Source organism: Ciconia boyciana, chromosome 10 (assembly GCF_034638445.1).
Source record: "Ciconia boyciana chromosome 10, ASM3463844v1, whole genome shotgun sequence".
In the NCBI taxonomy this organism is placed as follows: domain Eukaryota; kingdom Metazoa; phylum Chordata; class Aves; order Ciconiiformes; family Ciconiidae; genus Ciconia; species Ciconia boyciana.
Genome location: NC_132943.1, coordinates 488,684 through 500,700, shown reverse-complemented (window position 1 = coordinate 500,700; position 12,017 = coordinate 488,684). Strand labels below are relative to the sequence as shown.

The following is a 12,017-nucleotide window of genomic DNA, read 5'->3' as shown; positions in this document are numbered from 1 at the left end:
TAGTGGGAGCCTTTCCAAGTTATTTCCTTGTTTAGAAAAACTGTTAAGTAGAGAAAGGACTCTGTACAGAATGTATCCAAAGCATTTAAGTTTAAGTTCATATGCAGGCTATTTTCCTTAAGTGTTTTCCACATAAGCAAGCATTAAGATAACCTGCAGCTTTCATGTTCTCTCCAGAGGGATAGTTTTTTCCTTAAGAAGTTATGTAAATGGAATACTTAAAATGAGAATTACACATTAGCTGCCTTATCTGCTCTACAAAATTCATGTTTTATGCATCTAAATTACTTGTGCTTCTAAGATGTTAGGGATGGTTCCACAGACAAAGCCAAAGTAAAATTCTTAATTATAGAAGGTATTTACTCACTACTAAAAAAACCCAACCCTACTCTGTTATCTTTTAAAAAAGATACAGCACATCATCTGTAAGGAAAATGATTTTTCCAATAAATATGGTATTTAATTTTTATTATAATTAAAGATGACTACTTTAGAAAAAGTGACTCTTTTTAACACACATTTTTAAATTTTTTTTTAACCAGCTACAACAAAATGTAAAGTTTTGACCTAATTGTCTTCTGGTTAAGTCAGTGGCATTGACTTCTGTTAGAGTTAGACCAATGCTGAATGCTTGAGAAGAATCCACAGCAGACTTTCAGAGCTTAGGAATTTTTAAATGCTTTCTATAAATAGCAATATAAAGAAAAGAAGTGGAAAAGATCCAATGATTATTTGTTTAATAATTAAAAAACTCCACCTATGTCAGAACTAAAACTAGCAAACCACACCCAGTGTACTATGTTCCCAGATTAAGATAATGTAAATACAGATAAAGTAGTATCAATCTACACCACTAGAAACACTCTATGTCTGATTTCTAGTTTAAAATTAGCACTGTTCATTACTGCTATAGTTTATTCATAATTTTTCATATAAAATGGATTTTCCAGTGTAACATTTCTTACTGAAGTACAGTGCTTTTCTTTTTCCTGAGGATGGTCTTTCTTCCTTACTAAATGAATTATACTTTCATTATCAGCAGTATCAATTGCCTTTGAAAGATAACAGGTATATCTGATGTCATTGCAAGTGAAATTCATCCAGTTTACTTTAATATGCAGTTAGGTAGATTAAAACTTGATTATCCCAGATAAGTGAAATTAGAATAACAAACTTCTCGCAATCTGTATAGGTATTTTTCACATTAATTCATTTATATAAAATTTGTGAAGAATTATTTAGTCAAAAGCAATCTTTTAACCTCAGAAATTATTTGGGAACATGCCCTAAAGATTAACTGTGATAACTTTGAAAAGCTAGCATACTGGGGGAGGGTTTAATTGCACAAACATATTTTAGAGGAGTTAGAAAACAGTAGAAATACTGGGGTCTATATTTAATTAACAGTAACTGAAATGACAAGATTGAAATGCAGAGAGATAAAGAAGTGGAAACTAAATAGAAAGTTACATTAAAAAATACAGAAAGTGTTGGGGCCTTGAATATGTGGAACGTATATGAGAGGATCTAGGCAAGGAAAAGGGAAAGAAGAAGAACAAAGATGCCTTAGTTTAAGGAAGTCTGCGGCTGCAAGCAAAATGTTGCAGTTTGTTTGTTGCAGTTTGTTTTATCGGCCTACTTTTAACCAATCACAATGTGCATGGCAGTCGCGTGCTAGGAGCGTGAAAGTTGCTTTTAACCAATCGCAATGTGCATGGCATTCGCGTGCTAGAGGCTTATAACCAATCACAATGTGCACGTACTCAGTGTGTCGCGTGGACATGTTTGGAAAACAGATATAAGCAAAGGGAAGAATGATAATAAAGGAGCTTGATTCCACATCATATTGGTGTGCTGTTCTTCTCCGTTCACCCCCTGGGCCGCGGCAAGAAAGCATAATTGCAAAACCACAAGAATGTTTTAAGAGGGAAGCAAGTCATCTTTTTAATGGCTATAGATTACTCAGAAAATAGAATGTGCTAAATCACTTTTCACAATCATTATATGAAAATGAAGTAATACTTTTTTTTTTTAAAGTCTTTAAAAGTTGGACTTTGGAAGAGGATAACTTTCACTGAGCTTGCTCCAGCTGCATGCTGTTTCCATGGCTGCTGACCCATGGCAGCCTTGCTGTTCTGTGCTCTGCAGTCAAAGAGCCCTTAGAAGGGAAACTACTCTTTTTTTGGTAACTGCAACACATTTCATTAGATTTCAGCACCAGCGCTTTGTGGAGGCTACTGTTTTTCATATTCCAGCACAGCTGCAGCACCAGGCAGCAGAAATATTGTTGGGGCCTTGCTGACTGTGTACAAGAGCTCCATTCCCTAGCAAGTGACATGAAGGATGTGTGCTGGTTTATGCTGTCTGGTTATGTTTTTACGTTGCAGTGAGCACAGCATGGAATCAATCTGTGAATTTCGGGATCTCATGTCTTGGAAGGCTTATACAGCAGAAAACTTTCTATGAGGTAGAAATCAAAATGTGCATGTTCTTGAACCCAGGTGCAGTTTCTAACAATTGAGTCTACTTTCAAGAGTCCCTCAGAAACAGCCCTTTAATATGTTAAAATGTAAGAAACATTGGGTACTCCACTACTGCAAGTTTTCCAGAGAAAGCGAGTCAGATGCCTATCTTAATAGAGTACTTTCTTGATTTTTATCAGATCTTCAGCAGCAGAGCTGAGCCACAAACCATGCCCTCCCCAGAGAAAGACCTCTGATCCACTCTTTTGAATGGTTGGTTTTCTGTCAGGGTTCCTCCCTGAAAGGACAAGCAAGTGAAAGTGATGAACTTGGGGAGTGGTAGAATTTTATAGCTGGAAGGAAGGAAGATTGAGCACAAATTCCAGCAACAGTTAATCACTAGCTTAGCTGTATGGTAAAGCTCTGTCCTTAAAGGGGAAAGAGGTTGGTGTTGATGCTCCTGGCAATTCTTCATAGTTTATTTCTTCAAATTAGTACTACCTCAGCCACTTCAGTTGAGAAATGCTGTTCTCTGTCCAGCAGCACGATCTTTTGTATACACAGTGTCATCTTGGTGAGAGATTGCATTCTTGCAGCAGCTGGCACTGTGCATTGTTGTGCTTGTGTATTTTTGGAAGAGGGACCCAGGGTTCTGCAGTTCCAGGCAACCTGAGGTAACTTTTGAGAAGGTACAGAAATAGCTGCAAGTCCCACACAATTTTGCAAACTAAGCACTCTGTGAAATGGGTATAGTTTCCTTTCACAACTTTCATGTTACTGTAGTATTTACCTTAATTCTACTCTGTATACAATTCAAAGTACTTTGTGATCAACTGTGTAAAACCTGCAGAGGTAGCATATGATCATCCATGTTCAGCAGCAGACCTCCAAGCTAGTGCAGCTGTTGAAGAACTCTTAATAAACCTGCTACCGGTTTGGTTGACACTACCTGATGTGAGCAGCGGCAGTGGAATTCATTGCAGTAAACTCATCTAGGGTCTTAAAAATCTAAATTAAAATGCTGCCAAGATTCAAAACCAAGATAAAGCATGGAAAAAATGCGGCTGGATATAGAGGAGAAACAAAGTTCTTTGCCACTGGTAATGACAGGGTTCCATGAATAGTTGAGCCCCCACAACACCCCAGAGTACAAAGCCATTCAGCAAGGAATGAGCAAATCATACTTTTCTGTTTCCCATTCAGAAATTTATCTGCAGATTTTTCGTTTCGTTTGGTTTTTTGTTTTGGTTTTTTTTTTTAACCCATGACTTAAGCTTGACTTTAAACAGCTAAAGCTGTTGACTGGAGACACAGACATCATTATGCATTGATGTCCTGTAGTCCTAATGAAATTGCTGGCTTACCACATACGTTTCATGTATTCTCTGAATTAGGTAACAAAATGAAGCTTTGAAGAGTTACCCCTTAAGGGATTTTCTGGACAGAGCAATTGTTTTACAATCTTATTACAGTTGCTTAAGTTACATCAGTAATGTAACCAATTCAACACTGAACCTGTAACCAGCAGAAACAAACCAACAAAAGAAAACCCTTACAACACTAAAAGCTACTGAATCAGAGAGAAGGTGGTTTTTAATTATCCTCACACTTCATTGCTATCTATTGGAAAAGTCAGATTTGTCACCTGAAAATATTGCCATAGGTCCAAGTCCAGAAGGATTATGAATAAATATTAAAAATTTTGTACATCAGAACAGTCGATACATAATTCTCTTAGTATTTTTCTCTGAGGAGAAAATGTTAGAGACAAAGAGATGTTAGGAGATATTTCCCATGCAACTTCTTCTCTCAGTTAAGGAACATTGCTAGCCTGTCGTCCATGAGGAGCTGCAAGGATCAACAAACTCATTCGGTCCCGGCTTACTTTTGATAAGCAGTGAGAAAGATGAAGCCAAAGTTCTGCATTCAGATTACAGCTCTTCTAGTAACTCCAGCAACTGTTAGTAAAGTGGATAAAGAACTAAACAGAATTATCTATCTTGCCTGCTTAATTTTTGCTGTTACAGAAGCTAACCAATCTTGTCCAAGTTCAGTCCAGAAGTGGACAGAAGATTCTTTATTATGAAGAAAGGTGATGATTTGTAAGTGAAGTAGCCAGCATTTGATGCAGTTAGGTTTGATGGGTTTTGTATGTTGCTGTAAAGTGGAATCTACTGGTTTTCTTGCACCAGGGCCCAAAGACTTGAAGCAGCATTACTGTGATAGGCATTGACCTTTAAAAATCAAGAAATATAAAACCTCGCATTTCATGAGGTGCTTACAGTCTGCGACAACAAAACTGTTGTAATTCTGAGAAGTTCTAGTTAACAAGCTATTAACTTTGATATTAATTAATAAAATATTTACATGCGATGTACTGCTATTGCACTATTTTCTGCATTCCATACGCCTTACCACATAATGGTAGAAAAAGGCCAGTGAAATTTCATATACGTTAGTTTCATACTTGTGTTTCAGTAAGATCAGCTATGATCTACTTCGCTATTAGTTTCTACTGTATATTACATACTTTGCTGTTAGTTTTCAGCTGATGCTGCCATTTGCAAAGTAAATGAAAGAGCATGCGCTTGCGCTATTACAATGCTAGTCTTTTTCCATACCGTAGTATAGGAGATGAAGCTTACTGCATTTTTTAATCTGTGAGTGGAGTTTTAAATATAATTTATTTTAATTATATAGAAGGCCATCAGTTTGAATGATTGAATATGTTACTCCTGAGTAATTTCCAGCAATTTTATAGAGAACTTTTTTTTGGAGGTGGTCGGTGGTGTTAAAAATCATGGCACTGTTTTTTCCATATTTATGCTAGTTCTAGTGCTTTCATTGATGTATTTGTAAAGTTTAGATAGAAGCTTAAACTTTATTAGGAAATTTGTTTCCTTACAAGCTGATAAATCTGGATTGCTATATTTTTGGTTTTTTTACGTGAGGCTATTTTGGGTCTCAATTTCAGTCTTGCTTGATGTCTGCTGTCAGAGTGGCATTATTAATTGCACATCGAGATGGCTTAAACTCATTACTGAAAAGCATCTATTGAACCTTTAAGAGATTTAATGAATTTGTACTAGGTAATCACATAACCTTTTATTTCAGGATTTATAATTGCAATTGAGAAGATATCAAATTGTCTAAAGCAATTATTCTTTTCAATTATTTGCCTAAAGATACTGTTCTTAGAATAGGACTAGCAAAACGAATGCTAGAGGTATCAAAAGAAAACGTCCATATATTTTTCTTGAGAGGTGTATGACACCAACATGTTTCAACAGTAAGATATACTTCATATACATGGAGTTCTTTATGTCAACACAGTAGAAAAGCAAATGCTAGTGTTGCTTTGATGTACACTGGAATAGAAATTAACAGATTGCTGAGATTTACAAAGAACAATAGCTTTGGACACACAGCCTTTCTAAGCTCAGATTACAGTAGATAAATGCTATAAGAACACAGAGCTGTTCTTTTTCCTTCTGTTGCTACAATTGATTATAGGCCAAATCTTGACCCTTGCAGATCTAAATTAGCACACTATCTTCCATACATTACAGCACCAAGTGAGGCATTTCACAGCTGTTGTCAGGTCATGGGTTCCAGTAATACTCTCTTGAGCCCAGGATAGTAGTCTTGTGCATAATCACAGATCCATCTGCCTACACATACTTTGCTTGCATCCATTCCACCCCAAAGCATTATGCGCAGCAAGCAGCATATAGAAACAGACTGTTACTATTTAGTGTGTTGAAAAAACAGTTCTTCATAAATAATTTCTCCCCAGTTGAAAGTATCCTATGGAAAATTATTAAAATTCTGTTGATTTTTTCAGTATTTCCATGACCTATCTACATGCAGTAGGATTTGATTAAAAACAGTTGCAATCACTAAATGCAATATCATTAAGTTCTGTCTTTATAGATTCCAAAGTACCTGTTTTCACTAGACGTTCCAGTTCTGGATATTTTTTTTTTTCTTTTTTATTCTGCTTCATATCACCTTGTCCGGATCACATTTCCAGGACAAAAGTTAATCCTTGCTGCCTAAGTCTTGAGGTCTTTTTTTGTTTCTACGTAACTTTTTGGTACATTGTCTGAGTTAATTCAAGCAGATGTCATACTCACAGAAGTTCACCCAAGTTGTCTTCTCTATATACAGCTAGATAAGCTGTTTAGTGTCCACTGGTGTTACAGGGAGTATCGTAGCTGGCATGCGGAGTTTGATCTCTGGACCTAACTGGCAGATATTTCCTCATCACAGATCTTTGAACCTCCAGATATGTTCTGAGTAAAGTGATACAAAAACATGAAGACTGAAAAGAGGACTGTATTACTCCAGAGTCTTGTCCTTTTTCCTTTTAATAGTAATTTCCTTCTTGGGAAGGAAGACTCTTTTTCTCCATTATTCTCTAAATATTTTTTTAATCGGGGGGGGGGGGGGGGGAATGCCCCCCCAAACCTCAGTCACCAAAACTTAAGTGGTTTAGATTTCTGTCTCTGTTTCTGCTCTGTAACAGTTTGTAGAAATTTCAAGTGCTTGTAAAGTGTCTTCTACATGAGGAAAGAACATCATCAATTTCTATTGTTAAAGGTGTACTGTAACAGTTTGAACCAGCATCTTGGAGACAGAGACCCAGGACCTTTAGAACAAAAAGCTGATTCTTTCAAATTTTCAGGAGAAAACTGTTAAACCAAACTCTCTCTGCTGCACTATTAGGTATATGTGTTTCTTCAGTTTGGTTCATCTCTGCTCTTTTTAAGCACTCACTTCTATATTCAGTTCCTCAGAAAAATCTTCCAGATGATCCTATTTTCTATTTTTTTTGCTGGACCACAGTTTACGTTAGATAGTCAAGATCATTTTGCTTTAACCAAAGCTTGTCAGGTTCAAGGATGGGATCTAAATTATTAAGGATTTCTTCTCTCTTTATTTTCTAAGTAGCAGGGGTTTCAGTCTAGAAAACCAGAAGTTTATGGGCAAGGCTTTTCTGTTTTTTTCGTTTGCAAGTGTTAATGTATGTCCCAAATCTATGTGGAAAATATCCTCAAAACACCTACCAGTACTATTTCTAGTTGCCATCATTTTTAGAGCATAGAGTACCTTTGCTTTCCTCACCCTATCTGCATGCATTAACTTCAAACATGAGATCTATTGTGAAGTTGATGGTGTTAAAACAGAACTCTGTTCTGCATCCATAAGGCAAACCTCAAATACCTTGTCCTTGTATCAGTAGTCCTCACCTTCATTCATGTTATTATGTTTGGAGGGTTGTGTTTTGTTGTTGTGTCCCATTTACAAGGTTACTGTTACTTCCACATACTTTTATCAGCTACCACTAGCTGGTCCTGTCCCTTGTTGCATCTTCTATTTATTTATCCGAGGTCCAAAACAACTTCAAAGCCCTGTAAATACCAATCGCTAGATCTGCTGTCAGCAAGTATTGTTATGCCAAGGAAGATGACAGATGGGGTCAAAGAACAATCCCTCTGATCTGCTTTAGGAGGCTGTATAATTCAATACTTTTTACTGGTTTAAGTGTTTCTTCTTTGAGAGTCCTCTTATGTAGAACTTCGGGCTTCTGTTTTCACGGAATCACAGAATAGTTGAGGTTGGAAGGGACCTCTGGAGGTCATCTTGTCCACCCTGCATGAGCAGGGTCCCATAGGGCAGATCGTCCACGACCATGTCCGTGTTTTCACCTGTGTGACACACATTTGTCCAACACCCTGATTTGTGATGTTACATCAATTCTAAAAAATTGTTTCAGGACAGGAGAAAGATGAGGGGGCTCAAAAATACCTTCAGTGAGTAACTTCTGTTAACTAACTTAAAGGACTCATCTGACTCTGTCAGTACTCCAATGTATAGTCCCTAAATTTTGCTAATTTTAAGATCTAGTGCATAAACCCATACACTTTCCATCAAGATTCTTTTATTAAAGCTATTAGGATGTTTATATTGACTTTGTTGGGACCCGATCTTATAGAAGATGTATATCTACATCTTTAAACTTAAATTATACCTCTGAATAACCTGTTGGGCATTTTTATTCTGCTTTCATCTTCCCACATGATCTTGAACTATTTTTTTTTTTCCTCTCCCATTCAGCCTCTTTAGAGGAAAACACATTCAGGCTTATCAAAGTAGTTTACATAGCTTGATATGAGTGCTTGTATTTTATTACATCTTGTACATACATCTCGGCTATTTAAAAAAATTTTATCTACAATTAAATCAGGTTTACATGTTTTCATTATTTTTTAATACTTATGCTAGAATATTTCATTCAAGAGCCAGACACCTAGGTTTTTTCTATACTAGGTAATATTAAATATGACCTGGAAAGTTTCTTCATTTTTAAGAAGGCAGACATATTCCTTAAATGTTGTTTTCATTTTTATTCTTATGATCTAATCAATTTAAATGACTGGCTAAAACTTTGGAGATGGGTATTTGTGTTTGTTAAAGATTTGTGTTCCTTGACACTTTAGATGCAAACATCAAGGTAAATTCTCTGTTTTGTCTAAAATAAATTTTATGACAAAAATGTCCAACCATTGCTAATACCAAAGCAGTTTTGTCAATTATAGCAACTGCAAATTTTCATGTAGATAAGGCTCTGAACTTTATCATGCTACTTATTTTAATTTCCTGAGAAGGATTATTTTGGACAATGTTCACAGAAATGTTATTTTAGCATGGTCATCTCTGAGGGCTGTAAGGGTCAGAATTTCAAGGAAAAATAGGGCAGGCAATCCCTGATCAAAAAAAGAAAACAAAAAGACCCACTTTTCATTAGAACTACAGCAGCTTTTTCATATAGCATTTTAAACTCTCCTGCAAAGCTTACTTAATTTGCCCCCCACCCCGGTGCTGTTACTGACAATTTCCTTCCTCCATTAAGAATTATCCATGCTTGGTAATGCTGATATCTTTTGAACTTTAGCCTTCTCTTCTCAGGTTTTCCTCACTTCTAGGCAATGTCAAGCACTAATAGTGGTTTGTGATTTTTCTGCTGTATTTTATAGTACATTCACAGACTAAGCAAGAAACATGAGGCGAGCTGAAGCAATCAGTTAATTATGCACAAACTGAAGTGTAACATGAGTAGCAAGCAGAAGTTCCTCTCCTTCCAAACCCAGAGATGCTAGGGACAGTAGAGATCTGCTTAGGTGTGTAAATGGACTTAGCACTCCCCTTGCTACACAGAGTTGTTTGTGAATGGAATGTTCACCAGTCTTCCAGAATGATGGAAGTTGCAGCTAATAGCTGTTGAAAAATAATTTTTTGGAAATTCATCCTCTACCTCTATGGTTTCAGACTGTCTCTTTGGACTTTGGCAGATGATTCTGTAACAGTAAAATACTTGTTTTTAAGTGTACCTCCACAACAATGAGGAATAAAAAGGCGCTGTTATTTAAATGACATACAAAATTATACTGTAATCCCAGAAGTCTCTTAGACCTTGCCTTAATACAGCATTGTACCAGCTCCTACCACCATTTTCCTTATCTTTGAATGGAAACTTCCCATATTATAACTGCCTTTGTGTTCAGGGTTTAATTCTAATAAGCGCTAAATTTGGTCCTAGTTATCTTAAAATAAGCACTCTACAAATAATCAGACTGTATTCTGATTTTTAACATGAAGACTAAAGGGCTGTGTAATACACCGTTCTACTTTGTAAAATAAATAGCTGAAGACTTCTCCCAAATTAAGAAACAGAGTGTTCTGGTGAGAGCTTTTGCCTTCACATAATGAACACAGGGGTAATAAAACATTCATCATTTAATCAAGCTACGTCCTTGAGAGTCCAGCTTCTGGGCAAGGTTTGACATAGTTACTCAGTGGAACTAGTGATTTGCTCTTCGAACACTCCTAGGCTAATCCTCACAGACAAGTTAATATCTGTGAAAGTTTAACAGGCTTCTTGGAGGGATCGAGTTTAGGGAGGTCCTCTAGATGGTCTTTTCAGTCTGTGCCATTGTGCCCACATATAAAAAAAGATGCTTCTGGCTATTCTCTTCCAATTTCTTAGCAAGCATCTGAGTTACAGTGTTCCTCTGAAGGCAAGGTAGGGTGGTGTATGCCACATCCCTTATGGGTCTAGTGAGCGCTGCTGTTGCTAACTGCATTGGTCCAACAATGCCTGGGTATGTAGTATATCATCTTTTGTTGCCTTGGCATTTCAGACAGCACCCAACTGCTCCAGGTTTTCACAAGCTATAGGTTAGCCAGTAAATATTTAGAGGCAGTCATACTTAGCAAGGCTGAGAGATTTACCTCTATGTGAATAACCATACAGTAATATTTTCAAAGTCAGGTCACATAGAATTGAGCATGCTATTTTCCTGTATGTGTTAGGTAACTAATAGTAGTCTGAGACTCAAAATAGAATTCTTCTCTTGCATAACTTGCTTTAACAACAAATGTTTGGGGGGCGGGGAGGAGGAGGTTTAGGTGAGATCTAATTTCTAGTTTGCATCACAAATTGCATGAAATACGGTTTCAAAAACTTAAAACTATAGGCCAGTGCAGCATTTAGATTTCTCACTGTTAGTTACCCATGAAGTACTTTTCTTTAGCAAGGACATATGGTCACAGGAGAGATTTATGGTATGAAGTTGGATATGTATTTGAAATAGCTTGCTTTATATAATCAAACAGTTAAACCTGAAGAACAAGTAAACTTCAGCTTCTTTTGAGTGTGTAAATGTAATGCAATACAAAGTTTGGTGAAGCCATAAACAATTTTTGAGAATCACTCAAAACTTTTATGAAAAAGCCCTACACAACAACTTTAAAGGGTACTTTTTTTAATTGTTTTTTTTATTTCCCAGTTTGTAATCAATTCTCTTTTGTTACTGGAAGTCTTGCTGTACAGGAGCTGGAGTTAAAAGTCATAAGTAATACTTTTAACGTGGCTCTAAAATGGGTCTGTGGTGGTATTAAAAGTATCAAGAATCTCTGAACACTTCAGCGGTGAAGTATCCATTGTTGTAGATTTTTCCTCTTCAGTTCCTCAGGATTATCAGACTGTGAATGAGATAATCTGCTTTTTGCTGTTTACAAATTAATTTATTATTTTGTTCTGTGTTAAACTATTGGAAGGAAATGTATAATTTTCACAGAAGTAATATATCTGTTGAAATAGCAGGTGATTTAAAAAGTAACCAGACAGTGGGTACAAGTAAGAAGTCTAGTTACAAGCAAAAAAATTGAGCAGGTATTCTGTCACACAGGAAGTCTAAAAATATCAGGGACACTGAATGGGTTAGGTACGATTCCAGAAGAATAAAGGTTGTGTGGTCAGAGGGTCTGTGACTCTGCTGCAGCAGAGCTCTGTCTGTATGTATCTATTCCTATCTGCTACCTCATGACTGTTGATGGGAAAGTTCAAATGGTATGTCCTTCAGAGGTGCCAGAAACCCCTTTAGTTTTGTCAGGAGGTAAACTCTTACTGGTAAAAGCAAGTGCTTCGTGTATTGGAGAAGACTCACTCACTCACTCCTCAATTAGCTATTGAGAGCGCATAAAGTGGAG

At 36.6% G+C, this 12,017-nt stretch overlaps 1 protein-coding gene across 12 annotated transcripts in view; it reads left to right on the top strand.

The window, feature by feature from the left end:
* Window positions 1-12,017, top strand: part of PKP4 (plakophilin 4) — a 112,525-nt gene that overhangs the window by 75,113 nt on the left and 25,395 nt on the right. The gene's annotated exons all lie outside the window — the stretch shown is intronic.